Below are 14,118 nucleotides of genomic sequence, written 5' to 3'. Positions count from 1 at the left end.
AAGCTTGAGACGAAAACAATCCCACGTCCCTCAATACAGAGAAAGTGAAGAAATCTCATTTTTCTGTAAGTTTTAAGTGGCAACTACTATTTTCCATTTAAAAAGCCTACACTGGGCCAGGCCTGCTAATACGCAATTTCTGCTCTCTCAATGAAACGGAAAGTGCCCAAGAACAACATATGCCCACACTTCCATCTGCACAGGTCAATGGCATATGCCAGCCATATGAATCAACTGCGCTCGTATTCTCTCAGTTTCACATAGGTGATCTTACTGTACCTTTTACATTCCTAACCATGTCAATTACATACATAGCCTGAACTCAAATTTCAAACTCCTGATCTCCTTTCTGCCTTCTTGTATGTATATACACACCTGTGGGTTCCCATGGATAGAACACCACTATGATATAACTAAAGCAACAGGAGATAATCAGTATTGGAAACACTATTAAGAGGCTGAGCTGCTAACTGTTGTGAATCTTGGCCTGTGAGACAGAGGAGTTCGTGTTATAATGGACTTGTATAATTAGTTATGCATCTTGTATAATTTATTTTAGTCAGGAGACATGCTCGATCAGCTCAAATTTAGAGTAAAATATATGCATGTAATAAGATGTAACAAAACTGAGAACACAGGAGCAATAATTTTGCAAAATTGATGAGTAAAATTTTGCTGGCTTAAAGCTAGCAATATAGCAGCTGCATTTGCATCCAAGTGGTATTTATTCTCAGGTAAACCAAATTGAATTATCTTTTCAGATGAGATTTTCTAGATGAGCTACTGCATTTGCATCACTTTTTAGTTATTGCACATCTGCACATGGCATTACCAAGACGCCACTCAACAGCAGGGCTGTGGTGTTTGCTGCAGCTCCACCACCTCTGCTGCTGAGACACAAACCTGTCATCTAGCAGTGAATCACACACACTCAACTTTCACCCTGTGGCTTTGTAAAGCGGAATGGCATTTAGAGGCAGGCATGTTCGACAAACACACTACTGGCGCAGGAAAATGAACTTGACGATACTGTGGTTAGAAGCCAACAGTAACTAACAATCTGTCCAGTCCATCCCAGCAAGACATGTGCACTGGGACTCAATGCTTCCTAAAATTAAGCTGCTTTGGCTAATGAGGATCTCTTAAACCTACTAATAACCATCTATGTTTTCCCCTCTTAAATTGTGGCTAGTAATATATTCTGTGGACAAGTTGCCTCTCAGCTGGGGCAGTATCTGGAAAAAGGCACACCTACTGCACACACAGCATTTCTGTACATAGCCAGATGCACCAATGTGGGAAACTGCAGCACGTCTGTGGAATCCTTGACAGAAAATATGAGAGTAGAGATCAGCCTTGAGATATTAAGATTTACCCTTGAGAAGGATGGGAGTAAAGGAGTATCTGGAGAGAGGAGAGATGTACCCATGAGAGAGAAGGGGATAGAAGAATAACATGGATGACAGAAAAATTAACTAATGAGATGTTAGTGCTGTAACTTGTAACCAATAGTGAAAAGACACATGAACTGATAGAATTGAATAAAAATGCACTTGTAGCAATAAATGGCATCTATTACTTTCATCTTGAAAGAACTTGGTCCATGTCGTTTGTCCGTCTCAACCATGACACACCAACATGTGTCTGTTGGCTGAGATCTGAAACCATGACCACAACTCTTCAGGTCTCAGCATCGTTTGCCAGTTTTTCACCCAACACAAAGGGATTCAGCATTGTCAAAATCTACAGAACTACTTCACCTCACAGTAGCTGTTCAGTAGGTATTCAATTTTTACAGACAATAGTTCTTCAAACAGAGCTCAAAGTAGTCCATAAAATCACTACTCACAGATTTCTAGCTGCAGCCTCATGGGTTTAAAGGTTTACATTTATTTTCTCTCATGTGACCTGTTATAAAACAAAGTCTGCCCCAGTAAAAGAGATGGGAATGTTGACTTTTAGTGTGCATTAAGAAACTTGCCTACTTTCTAGCATTTCTGGATTATGGAAAGGATGGAGAAGTAGGAGAGGCTTCTGCTAAATTTCTTTCTGCCTTTTTAAAGTTGTTAAAACCCAAAAGTCTACTACCTAAACTTCACATCAGTGGTTTAGCCTCATTATGCTACATTTTCACAAATTCTACAGAGAGGTCCAGAACATTTGGGAAATGTAATTTCAATTGCATTTACTAAAAATGAATTGAATAATAACTTGCAGCTCCCTTTGTCCATGCCTTAGTCATTGACTGTTGTGATATTCTGGTAGAAGTGGTAGTTTCAGTAGACCCTCTATACTCTCAAGAAAGTCATATTTAAAAGGTTAATTACAATGGCAACCTCTGCCATGGTAGGAAAGCAAGACACAAAAACTGACCTTATGTAATTTGTTGTTACAATATCAGTACCAGCTTCCCAGCTGAGAACTTCACAGATGCACATGATGGTTGATTACCTCACTCGGAGGCTGAAAACATCTGTGATCTGTCATCTTGCTCTTTTCCAAAGTCTGAGATTTTACTATCTCACACTGTAAGTAAGTGATGGAAAGTAATAAATGCACTTTGATTTTGGACATGAACTTGTCATAATGAAACAAGGGTTGAGCGGAAATGGCTTTCAATACCCATACAAGGCTTTCGTCTTCCAGTGTGTTTTCTTCTTCTTCTTGGAGGGGCTGCAGAGCTCAAAGCCTACAAAAGAGAAATTAAAAACAAACAAGAGACAAATCAGAAGTCTTCAAGTACTCTGACTGACCTCAAATTATGGGAGTGGGTTCCAGGAGGCAAGCTCAGAGTATAAGTGAACCGAACAAGAGCAAAAACTCTTTCCAGGATCCTGGAGAACCCCAGGGGTGTAGCCCATGCTGAAGTGTAGATTTCCACTGAGATGTGAAAGCTGACAAATGCTCAGAGAAAGATTTTAACTGGATGAGATAGATGTACAAGGCCAAATTTTCTCATCTTTTAAAGGTTTTCAGCACCTTCCTGTTGACAAGAGGATATCTGGTATCAGAATCAGCACTGCAATATCTGTCACCTGCGCAGAAGGCGCTGGGAACTTTTTCCCTAGCGAAAAAGGGAAGAAATGTAAGTCATCCCTAAAGTTGGCTTTGTAACAGATTTCTCAACATGTTCTGCAAAAATGCACCCATTTCACATCTAGGAAATGCAAGTGCTAACTGCACAGAAATCAGATTATTTCTGGCTCTCAGTTCCAATAATGAAATGGAACTGCCTTCCTGAAAGTCCAAGCACAAATTTTTTGGCTAAAAACGACACATCTGCTTTTGGTAAAACCATCTAGGGCTATGCTTAAGATCACAGTAGATCTCATTTGGATGGGTCATTCTGGTCATCCCTTTGTCTATCCCGCACTTTAACTAAGGTCAACTTTGAAGGTACGCTAGGCTGCTCAGGGCTGGGTGCTTTTCAACACTCCACCTTTCCTATCTGTACAATGAGTGAAATTACACTACGATTGCAGAGCAAAAGGTTACAGAAAGAAAGCTGGAAAGGACAGTGCGATCCAGGACAAGATCACAATACCAAAGCCATCCCCAATAGCTCTTTCTCTAACTTGTTTCTAAAGACCTTTAGTGATGTTCTTTTTCACTCAAGACCATCTATTCCAGCATCTTATAATCACTGCCAATAGAGGTTTTCATTTAGGACAACTTAAAGCCATTACTTCTTTTTCTCTTTGAAGCAGATGAAGAGAACATTTACTCTTATCTTCTTTACAGATTTGCGTTTGTGTATTTGAAGACATCACATCTCACAGTAGACTAAATCACTCTAAGTCTTTCAATGTTTCCTCGGACTAGCAGTCTTACTGTCGTTCTTTCTGCTTTCTCAGACTGGTTGACTTCTTTATTGAAGCACCATACCTAAAAAATCAGACTCGCTACCTTTTAAAATCATATTTCTCTGAATCAGTAAATGCAGTACTCAAATAATTCCTTCCTAGTTGCTTTACAAGGGAGACGAAAATCAAGCAATACCTTGTGCTAGACAAAAGATTGTGAATTTATAGATCTGGAAACACCATTCCTGCTCCAGAAAACAGACAGGTACTACATAATAAGCTTTCACAATATTATTATTATTACGAAAACAATCTTAAGGCCATAATGTCAAGGGAAGCATGGCTTGTGAAAACTCTTTATACAGCTGAAATGAATTTTCAAATCACATGCATTTATTTTGCCAGGAGTTGTGACAGTACTGAGTCTGGACATACCTGCCAACACCTACTGCCAAAGACTGTGGAAAGAGGAGCTAGGAATGTAACTTATTCCTTCCTTCCCTTGCAAACACATCATAGTATCCTTTTACCTTAGAAACCACATAAACGCATACTGATTAGGCCAAATATATAGCCGAGCTCTTTTGGTGATGAGTTTGCATGTGAATAGCTCAGCCTGCTGCTCTGTAGTTGGGGACCACAAGAATTCCCTGCAAACCCCATCCCAGACAAAAGTGATCAAGTCATGAGCTTCAACATCTCACTTGGAAGGGATGGGGCCTGAAGACAGACCAGAAAGAGAAGTCAGCTTAGAGCTTTTGAAAACTTAGATGAAAATCTGCAAAAGCTATCTGGCAAACAAGCTCCCAGATATACAGGGTGAGCATCCTCTGCCACAGAAGCATATAGTCAGGAGAGGGTCATGCATGCTGGAGAAGCCGTGCTGTCTAGCCGGACACTGCAGCAGCCACACCCACCACATAGGTGAGAAGGAGATGGCTCTTGTCCCCTTGGTCCAAAAGGATCACCATCAGCAGAAAGAGCACGACTCTTCCACAGGGGGGTAAGGAGCATGTCATCTAACCCCTCCGGACCACAGCCAAGAAGCCTTCATTCTGGCCATGATCTCCTCTCCGTGTCCTGGAGGGTACGTTAATCACCTATGGTTTGAACAGCTAGGTAGCTGACCCTATTTGCAGGCTGGTGTCACACCCCTGTCCCAGGGAGGTGCCCAATGCCTAGGGGTGGGGCTGCCCCCCCTGTGTTCCCTGGCTGCCCAGCTCCTGGATGGGAGGTGGGACAGGTCCTGGCTGCCAGCCCCTGCCCTGCTGCTCCAGGGAGCCCCCTGCCCAGGCAAGGAAATCACCTGCCAGCTCACTCCACTACTGTGAGAAACATTCTGATTCCTCTGGGGTGAGGGAAGGGTATAAATAAAAAAGACAATACAATTGCCTGTTTTCACTTCATCTTCTTACTGTAAAGAGTAAGGTGGAAAGTACCAGACTTGTAAAGCACACTGTTATCTTTCATTTTCTACATGTGTGGAAATTTTGGACGAATGTGTCAAAGCATCCTACTTCCTCTGGGAACTGTTTTTACTAAAACCTCTGATAATCTCAATTTTCTTGCACAAACAATACCCTGAAGGTTAGATCTGGTCAGGATTACTTTCTGTGTATAAAGTAGGTAATGAGTCACAGTTACTGCTGTCTGTGTAAAACCCTGAATGCAACTCAACATCCTTCCAGGGAAAAAATAATACACCTGAAATCTATTCAATGCACCAAAAGTGTACACAGAGAACAAGTTGTAGAGTTTCCACGAGCGGGTAAATATGAATGACATAAGTGGCAGATCAACCCACTCACTTGCATTTGCAAATGTTTCCTTTTATAATAAACATTGACATCTGAGTTCACCACCATCCTAATCTAACAGTTATTCCCAAATAGTTAAGTGAGGGTAAAGTCTCACAAAAAAAAGTGGATGTTACTGAGGGAATACATGTTAAATATCAAGGAAGGCCTCAGGGGGGGTTGCCTACATCAGGGATTTTTTCCCAGTGTTTGCCAGTATTCTACCTGCCTGTTGCTATGAGAGAATGGCTGGTAGCAATGCTGGGAGCACATCTGTGGACAGACTGACCACATCAGGGTACTCATGCCTGGAGGATGCTGCTCCATGCAGCCCAGTAACACCAAGGACTAAAAAAACTGTGCTGGCAAAACCTTAGCTTAGTTATTCAGCAATCACCACAGCTGAAACTTTGAAGCTCTTTCCAACCTAGACAAGAACTGAATGAACAAGCAAAACCTCTGCCGCCTGGCCATCTTCTGAAGAGAAGAGAGAAAAAAGGGCGTGGGGAGCGGATGGGAGGATGCAGGAGCGCTACGCTTGCTTGGCTGTGCAGGGGCAGAACGTTCCCGCCTCGCACTGTTCTCTCCCCTGGGTGTACAGCATCCTCCCTCTCTTCTGATCATGCTCTTAACGCCGTAAGATGTTGGGCTGAAGACTACTGTTTTGGTAGACCACTAGATGGCAGGAAAAGGCAGAAATTAGGCACCAGCCGCATCTGCCTCTCCTGGAAGCAGGACTCCCCCCTTCCCCCCACCAGCCCCCAGCTGCGAGCCAAGCCTGCAGACAGGCCCCCCTAAATTCAATGAGGGCATCAGAGCACACGCACAACCCCTCTATACCCAGCAAACGTCAATTTAATTTCCTCTTTTTTCTTTCTTCCTTCCTTCTTTTTTTTTTTTTTTTTTTTTTTTAATTTTATTGTGGGTGTTCTTTGGTTCTGCTTTGTCGTCTTACAGTGCTGAAAGGAAACATGGTAACTGTGTTTTGGGATGCCACTGAATTGTGGCACTGTGGCGGTGCATGAACAGGGCCTATTAATTTTAGGGTCCAGTGGGTCCTATTCTGCAGTTCTTTGGAAGACAGCATGACATGCCACCAGACTAACATGGTTTTCACTGATTAAGAACAAAACAAAACCATTACAACTTATATCCTTAATTGCTCTCCCTTTTGCTCCTTCTTGTGAAATGTTATTTTTTTCAGAGAGAAAATCCCACAGAACTTTTGAGATTTCAGGGCTAAACAGGTTTTCTCTGAGCAGGTTTCAGCACTACTAGATGGAGTATCATATTGATTTGCAATTTTGGTCGGGACAACTGTCATTTGCTCAACCAGAGAACACCAAATCCGTTTTACAATATTTATTAAGTTTCAAGACTTTTCTCTAAGACTATGCTTTTTAATTACTCTGGCGTCAGTGAAAGAACATATCAACCAAAACCAGAAACAGAGCAAGATTCTTCTTATCTATATTTCTGCTGCTTCCTGTCTTTCTTGACTCAGAGAAACCCCCTACAGTTGCCCCTGTCCCATCCCTGACCTGAGCCTCTGCTGTGCTTTGTCGCATGAAGCCAAGGCAGGGAGGTGAACATCTTTCATTTGGTGACTCTCTACTTGCTACCAGTCCCACCCCCTACGCCCACTCTGCTAACAGGCTGCCACAACTGCAGGGTTTGCTTCTACTTGGCTGTCGCAAATTAACTCCTAAAATAATTGACTTTCGTTTGATTTTCTTTAAATAATGTGTTTCTTTTGAACTGAATTTCTCTGCATTTTGTACTCCTATCCAGTGTTGTCTCTGACAAATAAAATATTTCAAAGCTCGCTCATCTTTCCTCAGAGTTTCTATCTCCTTCAGAAGGTAACTAATCAAAATGTGAAATAGAACATTATTTGCCACACAGGATATAATCAAGCATCCCAAAACTGACCTGGGCATCTTCCCCCCGGCTCCCAACTTTGGTGTGGGATTCATCCCACCCACTGCAGGCAGCTACAGGGGAACATTTTATTCGAGTCAACCACTACCAGGCTTTCTTAAGACCAATGAGGGAAAAATTAATCATATTTCACAATTTGTGAACATTATAGATAAGAGGGAATTCAGTTAATCACACCATAAAAATGTTGATTTATTCCTTGATTGTGAAGAAAGCCTTCCCATCCACTGAGTAGGGACCCTGTGAGTTCTCTATGAGCTTCACCAAGGAGAACATGACTTTCTATGGTCTGCTGTCATACTCTTATTTTCCACCATTGGCAAGCCTCCTTTCCACCTACAGTGAAGTACACCTGTCCGGATCAATTAAGACAGGTCTAAGAATGAGATCTGCTCACCTGATCTGTATTCTGGGTCTGCGTTTGGTCCATTGGGTCAAGATCCAGCACTGAAGATCCTCAAACAATGTCTATTTGTAGATGAACTGCTACAACTTCAGATAAAAACTGAGCAGAGAGCAAAGTTAACACGAACCATGGCAGAAAGTATCTGTCTCAGCCCCTCAGACATAAATGAGTGGAAGCGGATGAAGCTACAGAATTGTTCCCAGGAGCCCAGAGCAATGAGCGTGGTTGACAATGTGAGGAAGGTCCCAGCGCAAGAGCAGGAGCGCACCCCTGCACAATGCACGAGAACTGAGTTTTCTTCTTCCCCCCTGAGATGAACGTGGCAGCAAAGGGAAATCAAAGATTTGTATGAGTAAAAAACTTCAGAGCAGCCCATAGATTTCCTCCGATCCTTACAGCATCTCAAGAGACATTACAGATTTTTAGGTAAACAAGGAAACGCATGGTAGGTCTGATGTTACAGTTTTTGTATTAGATAAAGCAAGTACAAAGGCTAATGCTGGTGAGACTGAATTCCAGCTTTCCCTTCTGTCTCACAGAAAAACAATTTTGTTACAGCTGGTCCCCGCCATATTCTGGGATAAACACCTTCTAAGGGCTCTTGGCAGATTAATTGAAAGGAAGAAAATTAATAATGAGAGAAAAGAGTATTTTTATGGTTTCATGTTTGTCTAAGCAGAGAGCATTACAGGGGAGCAGACATACCACACAAGCTGTTGTGGCTGCAGTTAACCTCTTTCCATCACAGAAGAGGACAACTCCTTTGTGATATGTGGGGGCAGGGATGTTAAATTCCCTGGTGTGATTTCCTGTTAAAGCAGCTCCATTAAAATCATTGAAAGATAGCCATTAGAAACACACATCAAGCATCACTCTAGAGAGTGAAGAAAAACCAAAGACTAAATCCTGAACTAGTGCTTCTCCCCTTCCTCCTCAGCCAAAGACAGGGCTCCTGGAAGGACCATCAGAGAGTGATGTCCAAGAAGTCAGGAGAACACCAGGTCAGCTATTTAGCATAACCCCTCTTTCATGAATTACATAAATGGATATGGGGGAAGAAAAGAAAGGAAAGAAAGGAAGAAAGGAAGAAAGGAAGAAAGGAAGAAAGGAAGAAAGGAAGAAAGGAAGAAAAGAAGAAAGAAAGGAAGAAAGGAAGAAAGGAAGAAAGGAAGAAAGGAAGGAAGGAAGGAAGGAAGGAAAGAAGAAAGAAAGAAAGAAAGAAAGAAAGAAAGAAAGAAAGAAAGAAAGAAAGAAAGAAAGAAAGAAAGAAAGAAAGAAAGAAAGGAAGAAAGGAAGAAAGGAAGAAAGGAAGAAAGGAAGGAAGAAAGGAAGGAAGGAAGGAAGGAAGGAAGGAAGGAAGGAAGGAAGGAAGGAAGGAAGGAAGGAAGGAAAGAAGAAGAAGAAAGAAAGAAAGAAAGAAAGAAAGAAAGAAAGAAAGAAAGAAAGAAAGAAAAAGAAAGAAAGAAAGAAAGAAAGAAAGAAAGAAAAAAAAGAAAGAAAGAAAGAAAGAAAGAGAGAAAGAAAGAAAGAAAGAAAGAAAAAAGAAAGAGAAAGAAAGAAAAAGAAAGAAAAGAGAGAGAAAGAGAGAGAGAAAGAGAGAGAGAGAGAGAGAGAGATAGAGAGAAAGAGAGAGAGAGAAACAGAGAGAGAGAAAGAGAGAAAGAGAGAGAGAGAGAAAGAAAGACAGAAAGAAAGAAAAAGAAAGAAAGAAAGAAAGAGAGAAAGAAAGAAAGAAAGAGAAGGAAAGAAAGAGAAAGAAAGGAGATTTACTCAAGGTCCATGCAGCAGATCAGTGCAAGTGTGGCAAGAGCAGCCAAGCCTGTGGTTGACGCTGTGCATTTACAGAGCTGAGGACTGCGGTGTAAAGTTTCCTCCTTGCATTTACTATTCTGATTCCTGTAATGTGCCTTACCCAAAAGACTGTCCTAGCAAGGCACACAAAGGTCAGCTTTCCATAGCCAGAAAATATAGATATTGTGTTTAACTACCACTTACCTCCCAAATAACACAAAACAAACATAACCTATTATGTAGCCCCAGAGAACAGTAAGTTCCCTAAATATGCGGAGGGAGACTATTCACTCAATCTTGAAGATTTTAACAAGACATCTAAAATTAATCTCCCTGGCATTCTCACAGTTCCTTTTTCATTTAAAAAATATCCTTTGTTGGCTAGTGTTTTTCCAGAATATGGGCTATATTGCCAGCATGTGTACCTTTGATCACTAGTTGCACAGGATTAGTTTAAGTTTTTAACATTCTTGCTTTGCTTTGACATTTAGAAGCACTAGACACACTATCTACTAGTCTGTCATTAGGTATGCAGATACCAAATTGGTTTAAAAACTGTCTGTTATCACAGGCAGTATTTTGAGTCAGCCCCCACTTTTGAAGTACACCAAACGGCTATTCCCATTGTTGCTTCAACACCACTACTACATCAACACTTGCATTATAGGAACTATTCGGTTGCCATGGAGCAAATTACACACTGAGAGGATACTGTAACCTCTGACTATTTGTCTTTCTCATAGAGCTTCAGTCACTGGGGAGGGCAATGGACATATCTGCATTCCTGAAGAAAAAGAGTGGCAGAGAGTCAGAAAACTTCACATAGAGATGACTTTCACAATTAGCCAAGCTAAAAACATTAATTCCTCATCCACACATGCAAGATGAGGCCTGCTGGTTATTAGGAGGCAAAAGCGGCAGTGTTTTATGTGTCTGCCTCAGGCAGTGATCCTGAGGCTAACAACAGGTGAAGCTCACAGGAAGATTCAAGACTTCTCATTAGGTTATCTGGTGTGGCACACAGCTATGGTGAGACTTTTGATTTCCTTCAGACTCAGGGGTCAAGAAACCCAGAGGAACAAGTGAAGCTGCCTACGCTGACAATGCACAGAGGGACGTGTCAGAGCTGAGCTGGGCTGACGGGAGCAATGGCCCCTGGCAGGCCTCTCAAGGAAAACAGATCAGAATGATGAAATTCCAGTTTTCCTCTTATAAATGGTGAGTGCACAGTGGCCCTCTCCAGACTGGACACACTATGATAAAGAGAAATAAACATAATTATTTTATTCTGAGATAGTCCAGAGCTTGCAAACGTTTTTGGAATACCGATCAGGCACAGCACAGCTTTTCGGTTGCTAAACAGAGATTTTAATGTACTTACTTTCGAAAAAATATTTTTCTCCTACCACCTCATCTTTGTTTTCCCTGAATTTATTGCAACTGTAATTTTATACCCAGCAGGAAGGTTATATATATGTAGCAGATGAAGAAGCATATTCAGGGTGTGGGGCACACAGAGAAACACCCTATAATTTTCACAGACACGTAGTGTCTGTCACCCTGTAATTGCTTTACTACGGCTAAACCACAGGCTTGGTCTCTGTCAAGAGCCACTGAAAGAGGAGAAGGATACAGAAGGGTAACTGGCCCTGGCAAGGCAGGCAGGGGCTGAGCTGGGCACAGCCAGGGCACAGCTACGTGCCACCCCCCAGAATTAAATCCTTTGTTTTGTGCTGACAATGTGCCAAACTGGGTCCAACCAATTTAGGGGGGGGAAAAAAAAAGTCTGAAATATCTCCAGGAGTTTCAAGTGTAGGAAAACAGCATTTTTGTCTAAAATTAAAAAAAAAAAAAAAAAAAGGGCAAAACGGGCAAAAAGTATTTGACAGCTCTGTCCAGAAAATTGTGGCCTCTGGGATAACCCAGAGGAGGCAGATGTTTGCACTGCTGCTCAGATCAGTGGTACATACCTGTAATGTTTAATACAGTTGTCATAAATGATCCCTTGATTTTTTCCCACAAGAAAGTTTTTCAGAATTTGTCTCCTCGTAAGTTCTCCTAAAAAGTTGAAAGAAATGTTCAGAAAAAAATGAAGTTTTCTGATGAAGAAGATAATTTTTTTCAGATAGATTGTTTTGATGTAACAAAGAATTAAAAATCAATTCTGTGATACTGTAAGATTTCATTTCTTCTTTATCTGAATAGGTGGTTTATGATTTCATTTGAAAATGCTATTTTAACTCATGAGTGCCTTTCTTTTATGTCTACTAGCTAAGCAGCTAACCTGTTACCATATCAGCTGCTGTTTTATAAGTGGTTGCCCTGGTTAAGCAATGAATCTGACCTTGAAAGGACATGGCAAATAGGGCCTTCATGGTAGACAAATACATCTGCTGTCTTTAAGTTTGCGTCACAGTCAAATTGTTGTGTTAGTCCATGATGACTCACATTGCTTCAAGAAAGAGAAGACAAAGGTAGGAAGCACTTCCAACCTGATTGTGCACTACTCATTTCCTGAGCCTTGTGCCTCCAGTCCTCACTGCCCCCAGCCACCCTGCAGCTCCCAAGGGCTCTGCATGCCCATGCCCTCCTCTTCCTCAGGAGGGAGACAGAAGAGGAGTAGGAGTAGGGTACAGGAAACTATGGGCTCCTGAAGCGCTCTGAAGAGTGAAAAATCACTGAAAATCACATATTGAAAAACCAAAATAGATGAGTGTTTTCTGTTTAATTCACTGAATGAGGGAGAGTCCCATGAGGAAAAAGTAGGTTGCGATTATGCTCATTCACACATCCAAGGAGGCCAAATTAAGATTACATACATAAATTTTTTATTCTATAATTTTGTAACTTCCGTTTACATAAGGGCATAATGCTGTTTTTCCTAATAATCATCCTGTTATCTGGGTAAGTTACTTTTTTTTAGGATTGCCTTTCCATTTTTTGATTTCAAGGGCAGACAGTGTTGTCTTTGCCCATGCCTTAGTCTTTTCCATTCTTCATGTAATTAGCTTCAGACACTCAACCACAAAAGAGGAGTTCACACACCCTTTTCCTGTACATTACCTACCACCCATTCATCAGTGGGATCCTTGTTGCCAATTCCCGTTAGTTTCACCAATAATGCTGCTGAAATAATGGTTCATCCATTTAGGACAAACACTGTCTTTCCTGTTGCTCTTTGCAAACTACTTTGAAACAGCACCCTGAAGGCAGTGGGCTTCCCCTTCAGTTTACAAAACTGTATTTTGGGCCTCACTGAGTGTTTTGTGGCACCACTAGTCAAATTCCAGTCCAAGCAAGTCCAGGAAACTAAATAAGTCACAGACAAATGTAAATGCAGTTACTTGCTATCTAGCATCCAGGCTTGGACATTTTGGGCACAGCTTTCGGAAAGACCTTAACACCTTTAAAACACCCACTGCTTTAAATAGCGTATAGAAGAGGGGATTTCCTTGCTGATTTCACTCAACTTCAGATTAGGCCAGGCAGGAAATGTCACTTATCTAATGCATTATTTTTGTCCTTAAAATGACACCAGCTGCCAAACTGGGAGCTAAGGAGAACTAGGAGGGTCTTTGCTGAATATGTCAAAGTAAATAGAAATGAACAACTTTTCCTGGACTCCGATAATTTTTCAAAGAAAAGAACATAAAGGCTTGCAGGACAGTTCAGAAAGCACTGATACATAAGTTTAATTTAGTTTTAGTGAGTCACTTAAGTTGATGTTCAAATTTAGATTCAATATAAACAGAAGCCAAGACTATATACAAATCCGGTAATGTAAAATGAGTTAACTTTTTCTGATTTTTTCTGCCCATGTGTTAGATTAATTTCCCAATTTTCAGTTTCAGCAGTAAGTCAGTAATACGGTAAACAAACTCCATGCAAGTAATTTTGTGACAAATGGACAGGAGACAGAATCAAGAATTGACATTCAACCTGTTTGACTTCCATGGTATACTTGAACTTCAGCCTCTAGATGGAAGACCTTCTACTACAATGTTTGCTGCAAGCAGATCCAGGTTACATATTATTTTTTTGCTTTTGTGACTAACAGCAAAAGTAATGTAGAATTATTTTTCTTGGGCAAATTCATGAATACAGTCACGTAGGATCAGCTTAGTGTCTTTGAAGCCTAATCTAAACCACAATGTGCACCTATTCAGCAGTACTACAGTATGACATCAATCAGTGCCTGTCACCCATTTTTGTATGAGCTGAACAATAAACCCAGGTAAAGTAAAACCACAAAACAGAATATATACAGCTGTTCTGCATGCCACTGGTATAGTTGACTTCATAGCAGAAAAATTTACTCCACATCAAAAACCCCAGAAATCTCACTGAACAAAAAAAAAAAGGGGGTTAATGCGCTGCAACC

General features: G+C 41.2%; 1 long non-coding RNA gene across 1 annotated transcript in view; it reads right to left on the bottom strand.

The window, feature by feature from the left end:
* The window catches only part of LOC135580544 (uncharacterized), a 31,386-nt gene extending 22,092 nt beyond the window's left edge, over window positions 1-9,294 (bottom strand). The window contains exons 1-2 of the long non-coding RNA XR_010475309.1: window positions 7,938-9,294; window positions 2,623-2,689 (exon numbers count right to left, since the gene is read on the bottom strand). This is a non-coding gene — a long non-coding RNA (uncharacterized LOC135580544). The remainder of the gene's footprint in view (window positions 1-2,622; window positions 2,690-7,937) is intronic.
* Between the last annotated feature and the right edge of the window lie 4,824 nt (window positions 9,295-14,118).

Source organism: Columba livia, chromosome 1, assembly GCF_036013475.1.
Source record: "Columba livia isolate bColLiv1 breed racing homer chromosome 1, bColLiv1.pat.W.v2, whole genome shotgun sequence".
Classification (NCBI taxonomy): domain Eukaryota; kingdom Metazoa; phylum Chordata; class Aves; order Columbiformes; family Columbidae; genus Columba; species Columba livia.
This window is presented reverse-complemented; position numbering and strand designations above follow the sequence as displayed.